This window comes from Triticum urartu, chromosome 7 (assembly GCF_003073215.2).
Source record: "Triticum urartu cultivar G1812 chromosome 7, Tu2.1, whole genome shotgun sequence".
Lineage (NCBI taxonomy): Eukaryota > Viridiplantae > Streptophyta > Magnoliopsida > Poales > Poaceae > Triticum > Triticum urartu.
In genome coordinates this window covers 300,335,622-300,353,008 of record NC_053028.1, presented here as the reverse complement: position 1 = coordinate 300,353,008, position 17,387 = coordinate 300,335,622, and positions in this window count along the sequence as shown.

Sequence of the window (17,387 nt, the reverse complement as noted above, 5' to 3'; positions counted from 1 at the left end):
CCGGTAAACGTGAGTTGCATAATCTCATAGTCATACGAACATGTATAAGTCATGAAGAAAGCAATAGCAACAAACTAAACGATCAAGTGCTATGCAAACGGAATGGGTCAAGTCAATCATATCATTCTCTAATGATGTGACCCTGATACGTCTCCGTCGTATCTACTTTTCCAAACACTTTTGCCCTTGTTTTGGACTCTATCTTGTATGATTTGAATGGAACTAACCCGGACTGACGTTGTTTTCAGCAGAATTACCATGATGTTGTTTTATGTGCAGAAAACAAATATTCTCGGAATGACCTGAAACTCCACGGGAGGTCTTAGAAAAAACAATAAAAAATCCTCGCCAAATATGAAGACCAGGGGCCCCACACCCTTTCCACGAGGGTGGGGGGCGCCCCCCCTAGGGCGCGCCCCCTACCTTGTGGGCCCCCTGTTGACCCTCTGACGCCAACTCCAACTCTATATATTTGCTTTCGGAGAGAAAAAATCAGAGAGAAGAAATCATCGCATTTTATGATACGGAGCCACCGCCAAGCCCTAAAACCTCTCAGGAGGGCCGATCTGGAGTCCATTCGGGGCTCCGAAGAGGGGGATTCGTCGTCGTCGTCATCATCAACCATCCTCCATCACCAATTTCATGATGCTCACCGCCGTGCATGAGTAATTGCATCGTAGGCTTGCTGGACGGTGATGGGTTGGATGAGATTTATCATGTAATGGAGTTAGTTTTGTTAGGGTTTGATCCCTAGTATCCATTATGTTCTGAGATTGATGTTGCTATGACTTTGCTATGCCTAATGCTTGTCACTAGGGCCCGAGTGCCATGATTTCATATCTGAACCTATTATGTTTTCATCAATATATGAGAGTTCTAGATCCTATCTTGCAAGTATATAGTCACCTACTATGTGTTATGATCCGGCAACCCCGAAGTGACAATAATCGGGACCACTCCCGGTGATGACCATAGTTTGAGGAGTTCATGTATTCACTATGTGCTAATGCTTTGTTCCGGTTCTCTATTAAAAGGAGGCCTTAATATCCCTTAGTTTCCAATAGGACCCCGCTTCCACGGGAGGGTAGGACAAAAGATGTCATGCAAGTTCTTTTCCATAAGGACGTATGACTATATACGGAATACATGCCTACATTACATTGACGAACTGGAGCTAGTTCTGTGTCACCCTATGTTATGACTGTTACATGATGAACCGCATCCGGCATAATTATCCATCACTGATCCGGTGCCTACGAGTTTTCCATATACTGGTTTATGCTTATTTACTTTTCCGTTGCTACTGTTACAATCACTACAAAATATCAAAAACATTACTTTTGTTGTCTTTACTTTTGTTGCCGCTACCACCACTATCATATTACTTTGCTACTAAACACTTTGCTGCAGATACTAAGTTTCCAGGTGTGGTTGAATTGACAACTCAGCTGCTAATACTTGATAATATTCTTTGGCTCCCCTTGTGTCGAATCAATAAATTTGGGTTGAATACTCTACCCTTGAAAGTTGTTGTGATCCCCTATACTTGTGGGTTATCAAGACAAATTTCTGGCACCGTTGCCGGAGAGCATAGCTCTATTATTTGAGTCACTTGGGATTTATATCTGCTGGACACCATGAAGAACTTGAGAGATCCAAAAACCAAGATCTATCCCTCAACTACGAGGGGAGGTAAGGAACTGCCATCTAGCTCTGCACTTGATTCACCTTTAGTTATGAGTAAGTTTGCGACACCTACATCTGCTTCTGCTATTCGTTCTGATATGTCGCATGTTATTGATGATGCCACTTCTGCTATGCATGGTACTTATGATGAAACTGCTTCTATGCCTGATACTACTGTGCCACTTAGTGATTTTCTAGAAGAACAAATTGCTAGGGCTAGAGAAAAAGAAATTATTGAATCTGAATACGATGATGATAGTGATGATGAAAATATGCCTGTTATTCCTGAGGGTTATTTATTTGATCAAGATGCTTCTTTAGCTATTTTAGCTTGCAGAGATAGATATGAGCTTAAGAGGTTATTAATTAAATGGAACAAAGAATCACTTAGATATAAAATGAAACCCGATCCTGCTTTGGCTACTTCACCTATATGTGTTCCTGATAAAGATTATGAATTCTCTGTTGATCCTGATATAATTTCTTTGGTTGAATCTGATCCGTTCTATGGCTATGAATCTGAAACTGTTGTGGCACATCTTACTAAGTTAAATGATATAGCTGCCCTGTTCACTAATAATGAGAGATCACGTTACCTCTATTTACTCAAAATATTTCCGTTCTCATTAAAGGGTGATGCTAAGATATGGTTTAGTTCACTTGATCCTGGTTGTGTGCATAGTCCCCAGGATATGATTTATTACTTCTCTGCTAAATATTCCCCTGCTCATAAGAAACAAGCTGCTTTGAGGGAAATATACAACTTTGTGCAAATTAAAGAAGAGAGTCTCCCACAAGCTTGGGGGAGGCTTCTCAAGTTACTTAATGCTTTGCCTGATCATCCTCTTAAGAAACCTGAAATACTTGATATCTTTTATAATGGACTAACCGATGCTTCCAGAGATTACCTGGATAGTTGTGCTGGTTCTCTTTTCAGGGAAAGAACACCAGATGAAGCTGAAATTCTATTGAATAATATGTTGACAAATGAAAATAATTGGGCACCTCCTGAGCTACCTCCTAAGCCAACTCCTGCTCCAATTACTGAGCCTATTCCTAAACCAACTCCGAAGAAGAGAGGTGTTCTATTTCTCAGTCCCGAAGATATGCAAGATGCAAAGAAATCTATGAAAGAAAAAGGTATTAAAGCTGAAGACGTTAAGAATTTACCTCCAATTAAAGAAATACATGGTCTTAATTCACCGCCTGTTGAAGAAACTTATGATCTTAATTATTTATTTACTGAAGAACCTCTTGATCCCAATATCCCGACACAGGTAGTAAAGGTAAATTCTCTCTATAGATATGATAAAGCTGAAGTCCCTCCTACTAAAATTGCTAGTCAGTTCTTGGATGAGTTTGATAACTTTATGTATAAGCAAGATGACTTCAATGCTTATTTTGGTAGACAATTAAAAGAAAATGCTTATATGATTAGACGCTTGGGTGATTATATGGCTGATATTAAAGGTGAACTTAAACTTATTAGCAAACATGCTTATATGGTCACCACCCAAGTAGAACAAGTACTTAAAGCTCAAAAAGAAGAGCTTAATGAAATGAATAGTAAGAAAAATGATTATGCTGTTAGAGTGGCTACTAGAACTGGTAGAATGACTCAGGAACCTTTGTATCCTGAAGGCCACCCTAAGAGAATTGAGCAAGATTCTCAAAGAAATAATATTGATGTTCCTAGTTCTTCTAAAAAGAAGAAGAAAAATGATAGAACTGTGCAAACTTCTAGTGAACCTATTGCTGAACCACCTGATAATCCAAATGATATTTCTATGTCTGATGCTGAAACACAATCTGGTAATGAACATGAACCTAGTAAAAAATATTAATGCTGATGTTCATAATGATGCTCAACCTAGTAATGACAATGATGTAGAAATTGAACCTGCTATTAATCTTGATAACCCACAATCAAAGAATCAACGTTATGATAAAAGAGACTTTGTTGCTAGGAAACATGGTAAAGAAAGAGAACCTTGGGTTCAGAAACCCATGCCTTTTCCTCCAAAAACATCTAAGAAAAAGGATGATGAGGATTTTGAGCGATTTGCTAAAATGATTAGGCCTATCTTTTTGCGTATGAGATTAACTGATGTGCTCAAAACGAATCCTTATGCTAAATATATGAAAGATATCATTACTAATAAAAGAAATATACCGGAAGCTGAGATTTCCACCATGCTTGCTAATTATACTTTTAAGGGTGGAATACCAAAGAACTTGGAGACCCCGGAGTACCTACTATACCTTGCTCCATTAAAAGAAATTATATTAAAACTGCTTTATGTGATCTTGGAGCCGGTGTTAGTGTTATGCCTCTCTCTTTATATCGTAGACTTGACTTGAATAAGCTGACACCTACTGAAATATCTTTGCAAATGGCTGATAAATCAACTGCTATACCTGTCGGTATTTGTGAGGATGTGCCTGTTGTGGTTGCAAATGTTACTATTTTAACGGACTTTGTTATACTTGATATTCCCGAGGATGATAGTATGTCTATTATTCTTGGAAGACCTTTTCTTAATACTGCAGGGGCTGTTATTGATTGCAACAAAGGCAATGTCACTTTTCATGTTAATGGTAATGGGCATACGGTACACTTTTCGAGGAAACAACCTCAAGTTCATAGTATCGACTCTATTGGAAAAATTCCATCGATTATATTTGGAGGTTTTGAATTTCCTCTTCCTACTGTCAAGAAAAAATATGATATTCTTATTATTGGGGATGTGCATATCCCCGTTGAGGTAACTTAGTGTTATTCGAAATTTCTCCGGTTTCATGATTATCGGAATGAGTTTGTTAACAAGACTTGATCAACCTTGTTAGTGGATTCTTTTTGATGAGCATGAGAAGGACGAAACTAGAAGCACAAACTTCTATACCCTCTTTATATTTTTTGTTATTCATATTAAATAAAGTAAAAATATTATTTTTCTGTCTGTTATCTGATTATCCGTGCAATATAAAAATATCCCGAAAATAAAAATCCTCAAAATGCCATGCCAATTTAATATGATTTTTTCGAGAATATTTGAGGATTTACTGTGCAAAAATTACCGCGGGAGGAGCTGCCACCTGGTCACGAAGGTAGTGGGCGCGCCCCTTGCCTCGTGGGCCCACGGTGGCCCTCCTCCACTTATTTCAGTACCCATCTTCTTCCTCTATCTCACACAAACCTGAAAAACCAACTCAAGCACGAGTTCCAGCCACTTTTGCTGTGATTTTCGATCTCCTTGCTCAAAGCACCTCTCGCAAAACTGCTTGGGGAGATTGTTCCTTGGTATGTGACTCCTCCATTGGTCCAATTAGTTTTTGTTCTAGTGCTTTATTCATTGCAAATTTGTGTTGCATAGGTGACCATGTTCTTGAGCTTGCATGTTAAGTTTATATGGTTCCTAGTAGTTTTAATGCTTGATATAGGCTCTAGGCACTTGTAGGAGTAGTTATTATCAGTTTTATTGAGTTTGGTTACTTTTATTTTGAAGTTACTAAAAATTTCAGAATTTTCAGAGATAAACAATATGTTTAGGAAGATGTTCCAAGGTGGTTCCTCTAAGAAGCAAGGACCCAGAATTGCTATGCGCGATGCTGACGAGGATCCACCAAGAGACGCTCCAGTACGGCCTTGCGAATGGCCGTCGGAAAATTTTATGGACCATGTGGGAATTAAAGAATAATTCAAATCATATTTGCGCAATGCCGGTCTTGAGGATTTTGAGGCTAACAAATGTCCCCGGTATCATGATCTCACAAGTTCATTTGTGAGGAGGTTTGAGTATTCATCTTTGCGTAATTCTCCTTCAGTCATGTTTGATCTTTATGACAAATCTTATACCATGGACCTAGAGGATTTCACTTCTGCTTGCGAACTTCCATCATGGGGCAGTATTAGGGATCCCCCTAAATCTGAATTTAGAAACTTTCTTGCTAGTATAACTGTGGGGGAATCCAGAGATATAACGCAGGCTACCATAGGGAGCATTCACTTTCCTGCTATACATTATTTTGCTCTTTTCATCGGTAGATGCATAAATGCTAAGGATGAAGCATGTCACATGTGTGTCCCTGATCTCAGCATTCTTAGGAGTGCTGTGTTAGGAGACCAATCTTATCATATGGGAGCCATTGTAGCTCGTAGGTTGCATCATAATATACATAATGGAGATTTCTTTGGAGGAATTTATGCAACTCGCTTAGCTCATTTTCTTGAAATAGACATTCGTGAGGGTGATATGGAGCTGCCTCCTGCATATTTAGATTATAACTCTATGGCTTCGCACCAATTTGTCGAGAGGCCTGAATCACCTCTCTTATATCGCTTAATTTTTGATAAATGACGTGTTTTCTGTATTACTCTCCCTGCTCCTGCCTTCTTTGATTCACAGACAAAAGGAAGATATGTTATTACCAGGGAGGAGGCAGAAGAGTACGAGAGGAGAGCGGAGACAGCCCGACTCCGCGCTGCAGCTCAGCAGGCGATAACCGCTGCACATCAGTATGATCCCAACTATTCCTCCTCATCACAGTACGACCCCAACAACTATTATTATGGATATCCGCCAGGCCAGCCGTGGCCATAGACCAACTTAGGCCAAAAGCCTAAGCTTGGGGGAGTACGTATTTCTCACCGACATTACATTTATGTTCACACACACTCATTGCTAAATGTCGGTGCTCATACTTTTTCACTGTAATATCCATGCTAATTTATTTTCTTTTTCCTGCTTTCTTCTTGTGTGTTTGTTAAACCTTAAGAAAAAAAACAAAAAAAATAGTAGTAGTGTTATTTTGGTGTTGTAGTAGTAATAATTAAAAAGAAAACCCAAAAATATTTCCCGTTCTTCTTTTACTTGTTGGGAGCTTTCCCGTGTAAATATTTTTATTTCTTTTCTTTTCTTTGGGGGTCAGTAGGGGAAGACCATAATTAAATTGTTGAAGTGGCTCTTATATGCTTTATTGTTGATTTAACCAAGAGCCCATATTGCCTTGTCTTCTCCTGTTTATTGAATGCTTGCAGATTCCAGCTTAGTCCAATGCACGTGCACTCTTATTATTATCCACACCGTTCGGTCGTGCAAGTGAAAGGCAATTATGATGATATATGATGGACTGACTGAGATGAGAAAAGCTGGTATGAACTCGACCTCTTTTGTTTTTGTGAATATGATGAGCCCGTCATTTTTGATTCAGCTTATTATGAATAAACATGTTTGCAATGACAATTAGATATCATAGTTTCTTGTGCCATGCTTGATTAGCTATGAGTTATAATGATTTACCTTGTATGCCAACATGCTATTGAGATGATTATGATGTGGTATGATGGGGTGGTATCCTCCTTTGAATGATTTAAGTGACTTGACTTGGCACATGTTCCCGCATGTAGTTGAAACAAAATCAACATAGCCTTCATGATATTTATGTTCATGGTGGATTATATCCTACTCATGCTTGCATCCAATGTTTATTAATTTTAATGCATGTACATGGCTGTCGTCGCTCTCTAGTTGGTCGCTTCCCAGTCTTTTGCTAGTCTTCACCTGTACTAAGCGGGAATACTGCTTGTGCATCCAATCCCTTAAACCCCAAAGTTATTCCAGATGAGTCCACCATACCTTCCTATATGCGGTATCTACCTGCCGTTCCAAGTAAATTTGTATGTGCCAAACTCTAAACCTTCAAATAAACATTCTGTTTTGTATGCTTGAATAGCTCATGTATCAACAAAGGTTGTCCTTATCTTCCGTGTTAGGCGGGTTATTCTCAAGAGGAGTGGACTCCGCTCCTCACTCACGAGAAAATGTTGGTCACCGGGATGCCCAGTCCCATGCTTTATGCAAACTAAATCAAAATTAATTGCAAACAAAACTCCCCCTGGGACCTGATGTATGTTGGAGGCACTCGTTGTTTCGAGCAAGCCATGGATTGATGTTTGTTGTTGGAGGGGGAGTATAAACTTTAACATTCTGTTTGGGAACCGCCTATAATGTGTTTAACATGGAAGATATCGCCATCTCTTAGTTGTTACATTGACAATGAAAGTATACCGCTCAAAATACAATTTATCTCTATTTCAAAACCGAGCTCTGGCACCTCTACAAATCCATGCTTCCCTCTGCGAAGGGCCTATCCATTTACTTTTATGTTGAGTCATCACCCTCTTATTAAAAAGCACTAGCTAGAGAGCATAGCCGTCATTTGCATTCATCACTGTTAATTTATATTGGGTGTGACTATGATTGGATCTCTTTTACCATGAATTACAATGTCTAGTCACTCCTTGATCTTTAAAGGTGCTCTGCATTTATGTTTTGCAGTCTCAGAAAGGGCTAGCGAGATACCATCTTGTTATATCATATTATGATTGTTTTTGAGAAAGTGTTGTCATCCGAGATTTATTATTATGACTTGCTAGTTGATTATGCTATTGATATGAGTAATGATGAGACCTGAGAATTATTGCAAATATGGTTAATTATGATTTATGCTGAAAACTTGAATGCTGGCTTGACATAGTTACAACAACAAGAGCAAACAGAGTTTGTAAAAGTTTTTCTTTATTTCTTTCAGTTTGTCAACTGAATTGCTTGAGGACAAGCAAGGGTTTAACCTTGGGGGAGTTGATATGTCTCCGTCGTATCTACTTTTCCAAACACTTTTGCCCTTGTTTTGGACTCTATCTTGTATGATTTGAATGGAACTAACCCGGACTGACGTTGTTTTCAGCAGAATTACCATGATGTTGTTTTATGTGCAGAAAACAAATATTCTCGGAATGACCTGAAACTCCACCAGAGGTCTTAGAAAAAACAATAAAAAATCCTCGCCAAATATGAAGACCAGGGGGCCCACACCCCTTCCACGAGGGTGGGGGGTGCCCCCCCTAGGGAGCGCCCCCTACCTCGTGGGCCCCCTGTTGACCCTCCGACGCCAACTCCAACTCTATATATTTGCTTTCGGAGAGAAAAAAATCAGAGAGAAGAAATCATCGCGTTTTATGATACGGGGCCACCGCCAAGCCCTAAAACCTCTCAGGAGGGCCGATCTGGAGTCCATTCGGGGCTCCGGAGAGGGGGATTCGTCGCCGTCGTCATCATCAACCATCCTCCATCACCAATTTCATGATGCTCACCGCCGTGCGTGAGTAATTGCATCGTAGGCTTGCTGGACGGTGATGGGTTGGATGAGATTTATCATGTAATCGAGTTAGTTTTGTTAGGGTTTGATCCCTAGTATCCATTATGTTCTGAGATTGATGTTGCTATGACTTTGCTATGCCTAATGCTTGTCACTAGGGCCCGAGTGCCATGATTTCATATCTGAACCTATTATGTTTTCATCAATATATGAGAGTTCTAGATCCTATCTTGCAAGTATATAGTCACCTACTATGTGTTATGATCCGGCAACCCCGAAGTGACAATAATCGGGACCACTCCCGGTGATGACCATAGTTTGAGGAGTTCATGTATTCACTATGTGCTAATGCTTTGTTCCGGTTATCTATTAAAAGGAGGCCTTAATATCCCTTAGTTTCCAATAGGACCCCGCTGCCATGGGAGGGTAGGACAAAAGATGTCATGCAAGTTCTTTTCCATAAGCACGTATGACTATATACGGAATACATGCCTACATTACATTGACGAACTGGAGCTAGTTCTGTGTCACCCTATGTTATGACTGTTACATGATGAACCGCATCCGGCATAATTATCCATCACTGATCCGGTGCCTATGAGTTTTCCATATACTGGTTTACGCTTATTTACTTTTCCGTTGCTACTGTTACAATCACTACAAAATACCAAAAATATTACTTTTGCTGTCTTTACTTTTGTTGCCGCTACCACCACTATCATATTACTTTTCTACTAAACACTTTGCTGCAGATACTAAGTTTCCAGGTGTGGTTGAATTGACAACTCAGCTGCTAATACTTGAGAATATTTTTTGGCTCCCCTTGTGTCGAATCAATAAATTTGGGTTGAATACTCTACCCTCGAAAGCTGTTGTGATCCCCTATACTTGTGGGTTATCAGGCCCCGTTAATCAAATGACAACTCATGTCTATGGCTAGGAAACTTAACCATCTTTGATTCAACGAGCTAGTCAAGTAGAGGCACACTAGTGGCATACTATTTTTCTATGTATTCACACATGTATTATATTTCCGGTTAATACAATTCTAACATGAATAATAAACATTTATCATGATATAAGGAAATAAATAATAACTTTATTATTGCCTCTAGGGCATATTTCCTTCAGTCTCCCACTTGCACTAGAGTCAATAATCTAGTTCACATCGCCATGTGATTTAACATCAATAGTTCACATTACCATGTGATAACACCCATAGTTCACATCGTCATGTGACCAACACACAAAGGGTTTACTAGAGTCAATAATCTAGTTCACATTGCTATGTGATTAATACCCAAAGAATACTAAGGTGTGATCATGTTTTGCTTGTGAGGGAAGTTTAGTCAATGGGTCTGCCACATTCAGATCCGTATGTATTTTGCAAATTTCTATGTCAACAATGCTCTGCACGGAGCTACTCTAGCTAATTGCTCCCACTTTCAATATGTATCCAGATTGAGACTTTGAGTCATCTGGATCGGTGTCAAAACTTGCATCAACGTAACCCTTTACGACGAACCTTTTGTCACCTCCATATCGAGAAACATATCCTTATTCCACTAAGGATAATTTTGACCACTGTCCAGTGATCTTCTCCTAGATCACTATTGTACTCCCTTGCCAAGAACAGTGTAGGGTATACAATAGATCTGGTACATAGCATGGCATATTTTATAGAACCTATGGCCAAGGCATAGGGAATGACTTTCATTCTCTTCCTATCTTCTACCATGGTCTGGCTTTGAGTCTTACTCAATTTCACACCTTGTAACACAGGCAATAACTCTTTCTTTGACTGTTCCATTTTGAACTACTTCAAAATCTTGTCAAGGTATGTACTCATTGAAAAACTTATCAAGCATCTTGATCTATCTCTATAGATCTTGATGCTCAATATGTAAGCAGCTTCACCAAGGTCTTTCTTTAAAAACTCCTTTCAAACACTCCTTTATGCTTCGCAGAATAATTCTACATTATTTCCGATCAACAATATGTCATTCACATATACTTATCAGAAATGCTTGTAGTGCTCCCACTCACTTTCTTGTAAATACAGGCTTCACCGCAAGTCTGTATAAAACTATATGCTTTGATCAACTTATCAAAGCGTATATTCCAACTCCGAGATGCTTGCACCAGTCCATAGATGGATCGCTGGAGCTTGCATGTTTTGTTAGCACCTTTAGGATTGACAAAACCTTTTGGTTGCATCATATACAACTCTTCTTTAAGAAATCCATTAAGGAATGTAGTTTCGACATCCATTTGCCAGATTTCATAAAATGTGGCAATTTGCTAACATGATTCGGACCGACTTAAGTATCGCTACGAGTGAGAAAATCTCATCGTAGTCAACACCTTGAACTTTGTCAAAAACCTTTTTCCGACAAGTCTAGCTTCGTAGATAGTAACACTACTATCAGCGTCCGTCTTCCTCTTGAAGATCCATTTATTTTCTATGGCTTGCCGATCACCGGGCAAGTCAACCAAAGTCGACACTTTGTTCTTATACATGGATCCCATCTCAGATTTAATGGTCTCAAGCCATTTTGCGGAATCTGGGCTCATCATCACTTCCTCATAGTTCATAGGTTCGTCATGGTCAAGTAACATGACCTCCAGAACAGGATTACCGTACTACTCTGGTGCGGATCTCACTCTGGTTTACCTACGAGATTCGGTAGTAACTTGATCTGAAGTTACATGATCATCATCATTAGCTTCCTCACTAATTGGTGTAGGAGTCACAGGAACAAATTTCTGTGGTGAACTACTTTCCAATAAGGGAGTAGGTACAGTTACCTCATCAAGTTCTACTTTCCTCCCACTCACTTCTTTCGAGAGAAACTCCTTCTCTAGAAAGGATCCATTCTCATCAATGAATATCTTGCCTTCGGATCTGTGATAGAAGGTGTACCCAACATTTTCTTTTGGGTATCCTATGAAGACGCACTTCTCCGATTTGGGTTTGAGCTTATCAGGTTGAAACTTTTTCACATAAGCATTGCAGCCTCAAACTTTAAGAAACGATAGCTTAGGTTTCTTGCCAAACCATAGTTCATACGGTGTCGTCTCAACGGATTTAGATGGTGCCCTATTTAACGTGAATGTAGCTGTCTCTAATGCATAACCCCAAAACGATAGTGGTAAATCGGTAAGAGACATCATATATCGCACCATATCTAATAAAGTACGGTTACGACGTTCGGACACACCATTACACTATGGTGTTCCAGGTGGCGTGAGTAGTGAAACTATTTCACATTGTTTTAACTGAAGGCCAAACTCGTAACTCAAATATTTTACTTCTGTGATCATATCGTAGAAACTTTTATTTTTGTTACGATGATTCTCCACTTCACTCTGAAATTCTTTGAACTTTTCAAATGTTTCAGACTTGTGTTTCATCAAGTAGATATACTCATATCTGCTCAAATCATCTGTGAAGATCAGAAAATAATGATACCTGCCGCGAGCCTCAATATTCATTGGACCACATACATCAGCATGTATGATTTCCAACAAATATTTTGCTCGCTCCATTGTTCCGAAGAACGGAGTCTTAGTCATCTTGCCCATGAGGCATGGTTCGCAAGCATCAACTAATTCATAATCAAGTGATTCCAAAATCCCATCAGCATGGATTTTCTTCATGCGCTTTACACCAATATGACCTAAACGGCAGTGCCACAAATAAGTTGCACTATCATTATTAACTTTGCATCTTTTGGCTTCAATATTATGAAAATGTGTATCACCACGGTCGAGATCCAACAAACCATTTTCATTGGGTGTATGACCATAGAAGGTTTTATTCATGTAAATAGAACAACAATTATTCTCTAACTTACATGAATAACCATATTGCAATAAACATGATCCAATCATATTCATGTTCAACGCAAACACTAAATAACATTTATTTTAGGTTTAACACTAATCCCGAAAGTATAGGGAGTGTGTGATGATGATCATATCAATCTTGGAACCATTTCCAATACACATCGTCACTTCACCCTTAACTAGTCTCTGTTCATTCTGCAACTCCCGTTTCGAGTTACTATTCTTAGCAACTGAACTAGTATCAAATACTGAGGGGTTGCTATAAACACTAGTAAAGTACACATCAATAACATGTATATCAAATATACATATGTTCACTTTGCCATCCTTCTTATCCGTCAATTACTTGGGGTAGTTCCGCTTCCAGTGACCAGTTCCTTTGCAGTAGAAGCACTCAGTTTCAGGCTTAGATCCAGACTTGGGTTTTTTCACTTGAGCAGCAACTTGCTTGCCGTTTTTCTTGAAGTTCCCCTTTCTTCCCTTTGTCCCTTTACTTGAAACTAGTGGTTTTGTTTACCATCAACACTTGATGCTTTTCTTGATTTCTACCTTCGTCGATTTCAGCATCATGAAGAGCTTGGGAATCGTTTCCGTTATCCCTTGCATATTATAGTTCATCACGAAGTTCTACTAACTTGGTGAAGGTGTCTAGAGAATTATGTCAATCACTATTTTATCTGGAAGATTAACTCCCACTTGATTCAAGCGATTGTAGTACCCAGACAATCTGAGCACATGCTCACTGCTTGAGCTATTCTCCTCCATCTTTTAGCTATAGAACTTGTTGGAGACTTCATATCTCTCAACTCGGGTATTTACTTGAAATATTAACTTCAACTCCTGGAACATCTCATATGCTCCATGACATTCAAAATGTTTTTGAAGTCCCGATTCTAAGCCATTTTAGCATGGTGCACTAAACTATCAAGTAGTCATCATATTGAGCTAGTCAAACGTTCATAACATCTGCATCTGCTCCTGCAATAGGTTTGTCACCTAGCGGTGCATCAAGGACATAATTCTTCTGTGCAGCAATGAGGATAAACCTCAGATCACGGATCCAATCCGCATCATTGCTACTAACATCTTTCAACTTAGTTTTCTCTAGGAACATATCAAAAAATAAAACAGGGGAGCTAAACGCGAGCTATTGATCTACAACATAGATATGCTAATACTACCAGGACTAAGTTCATGATAAATTTAAGTTCAATTAATCATATTACTTAAGAACTCCCACTTAGAAAGACATCCCTCTAATTTTCTAAGTGATCACGTGATCCAAATCAACTAAACCATAACTGATCATCACGTGAAATGGAGTAGTTTTCAATGGTGAACATCACTATGTTGATCATATCTACTATATGATTCACGCTCGACCTTTCGGTCTCAGTGTTCCGAGGCCATATCTGCATATGCTAGGCTCGTCAAGTTTAACCTGAGTATTCTGCGTGTGCAAAACTGGCTTACACCCGTTGTAGATGGACGTAGAGCTTATCACCCCCGATCATCATGTGGTGTCTGGGCACGACGAACTTTGGCAATGGTGCATACTCAGGGAGAACACTTTTTATCTTGAAATTTAGTGAGAGATCATCTTATAATGCTACTGTCGGTGTCAAAACCGGCGGATCTCGGGTAGGGGGTCCCGAACTGTGCGTCTAGGCCGGATGGTAACAGGAGGCAGGGAACATGATGTTTTACCCAGGTTCGGGCCCTCTTGATGGAGGTAAAACCCTACTTCCTGCTTGATTAATATTGATGATATGGGTAGTACAAGAGTAGATCTACCACGAGATCAAGGAGGCTAAACCCTAGAAGCTAGCCTATGGTATGATTGTTGTATATGGAGTTGATGTCCTACGGACTACCACCCTCCGGTTTATATAGACACCGGATAGGGTTAGGGTTACACAGAGTCGGTTACAATGGTAGGAGATCTCGAATATCCGCATCGCCAAGCTTGCCTTCCACGCCAAGGAAAGTCCCATCCGGACACGGGACGAAGTCTTCAATCTTGCATCTTCATAGTCCAGGAGTCCGGCTGAAGGTATAGTCCGGCTACCCGAACACCCCCTAATCCAGGACTCCCTCAGCTACCGTCAATCAAAGCAAGATAAGATGCATAAAAGATAAACATCACATGCAATCAAAATGTGTGACATGATATGGCCATCATCATCTTGTGTCTTTGATCTCCATCTCCAAAGCATCGTCATGATTTCCATCGTCACCGGCATGACACCATGATCTCCATCATCTTGATCTATATCAATGTGTCGTCACATGGTCGTCTCGCCAACTATTGCTCTTGCAACTATTGCTATCGCATAGCGATAAAGTAAAGCAATTATTTGGCGCTTGCATCTTATGCAATAAAGAGACAACCATAAGGCTTCTACCAGTTGCCGATAACTTCAACAAAACATGATCATCTTATACAACAACTTATATCTCATCACGTCTTGACCATATCACATCACAACATGCCCTGCAAAAACAAGTTAGACGTCCTCTACTTTGTTATTGCAAGTTTACGTGGCTGCTACAGGCTTAGCAAGAACCGTTCTTACCTACGCATCAAAACCACAACGATAGTTTGTCAAGTTGGTGCTATTTTAACCTTCGCAAGGACTGGGCGTAGCCACACTCGGTTCAACTAAAGTTGGAGAAACTGACACCCACTAGTCACCTGTGTGCATAGCATGGCGGTAAAACCAGTCTCGCGTAAGCGTACGCGTAATGTCGGTCCGGGCCGCTTCAACCAACAATACCGCCGAACCAAAGTATGACATGCTGGTAAGCAGTATGACTTATATCGCCCATAACTCACTTGTGTTCTACTCGTGCATATAACATCTACGCATAAAACCAGGCTCTGATACCACTGTTGGGGAACGTAGTAATTTCAAAAAAAATCCTACGCACACGCAAGATCATGGTGATGCACACACAATTGTTGTGTCTTTGGGGTCTTTGGGGTGCATATGAGATCAATTGTTGTGTCTTTGGGGTGCCCCTGCCCCCGTATATAAAGGAGTGGAGGAGGGGGAGGGCCGGCCCTCTCTATGGCGCGCCCTAGGGAGTCCTACTCCCACCGGGAGTAGGATTCCCCCTTTCCTAGTAGAACTAGGAGCCCTTCCAAGTAGTAGGAGTAGGAGGGAAGGAAAGGGAAGGGAAAAGGAGAAGGAAGGAAGGAAGGGGGCGCCCCCCTTCCCTAGTCCAATTCGGACCAGCCCATGGGGAGGGGTGTGGACACCCTTTGAGGCCTTTCTCTCCTTTCCCGTATGGCCCATTAAGGCCCAATATGAATTCCCGTAACTCCCCGATACTCCTGAAAATACCCAAATCACTCGGAACCTTTCCGATGTCCGAATATAGTCATCCAATATATCGATCTTTACGTCTCGACCATTTCGAGACTCCTAGTCATGTCCCCGATCTCATCCGGGACTCCAAACTCCTTTGATACATCAAAACGCATAAACTCATAATATGACCGTCATCGAACTTTAAGCGTGCGGACCCTACGGGTTCGAGAACTATGTAGACATGACCGAGACATGTCTCCGGTCAATAACCAATAGCGGAACCTGGATGCTCATATTGGCTCCTACATATTCTATGAAGATCTTTATCGGTCAAACCGCATAACAACATACGTTGTTCCCTTTGTCATCGGTATGTTACTTGTCCGAGATTCGATCGTCGGCATCTCAATACCTAGTTCAATCTCGTTACCGGCAAGTCTCTTTACTCGTTCTGTAACACATCATCCCGCAACTAACTCATTAGTTACAATGCTTGCAAGGCTTATAGTGATGTGCATTACCGAGTGGGCCTAGAGATACCTCTCCGACAATCGGAGTGACAAATCCTAATCTCGAAATACGCCAACCCAACAAGTACCTTCGGAGACACCTGTAGAGCACCTTTATAATCACTCAGTTACGTTGTGATGTTTGGTAGCACACAAAGTGTTCCTCTGGTAAACGTGAGTTGCATAATCTCATAGTCATAGGAACATGTATAAGTCATGAAGAAAGCAATAGCAACAAGCTAAACGATCAAGTGCTATGCTAACGAAATGGGTCAAGTCAATCACATCATTCTCTAATGATGTGACCCCGTTAATCAAATGACAACTCATGTCTATGGCTAGGAAACTTAACCATCTTTGATTCAATGAGCTAGTCAAGTAGAGGCATACTAGTGACATACTGTTTGTCTATGTATTCACACATGTATTATGTTTCCGGTTAATACAATTCTAGCATGAATAATAAACATTTATCATGATATAAGGAAATATATAATAACTTTATTATTGCCTCTAGGGCATATTTCCTTCAGCACCGGCAAGTGAACGATGAAGAGGAACAAGTCTTTTGCGATGAAGATTCAAGTCCCGCTCTTATTGTCTCCAAGGTCTTGACTCTCCAACATCACCAAGACGAAGACCAAAGATGCCACATATTCCACACCAAGGCCGGCATCAATGGAAGATCCGTCAAGGTCATCATCGACGGGGGGAGTTGTCATAATCTCGCAAGTGAAGAACTTTGCTCCAAGCTCCAATTGCCCAAGACGAAGCACCCACATCCATACAAAGTGCAATGGCTTAGCGACTCCAGCACTATCCAAGTTGAGCATCGAGTACAAATCTCCTTCAAAATTGGTGCCTATGAAGA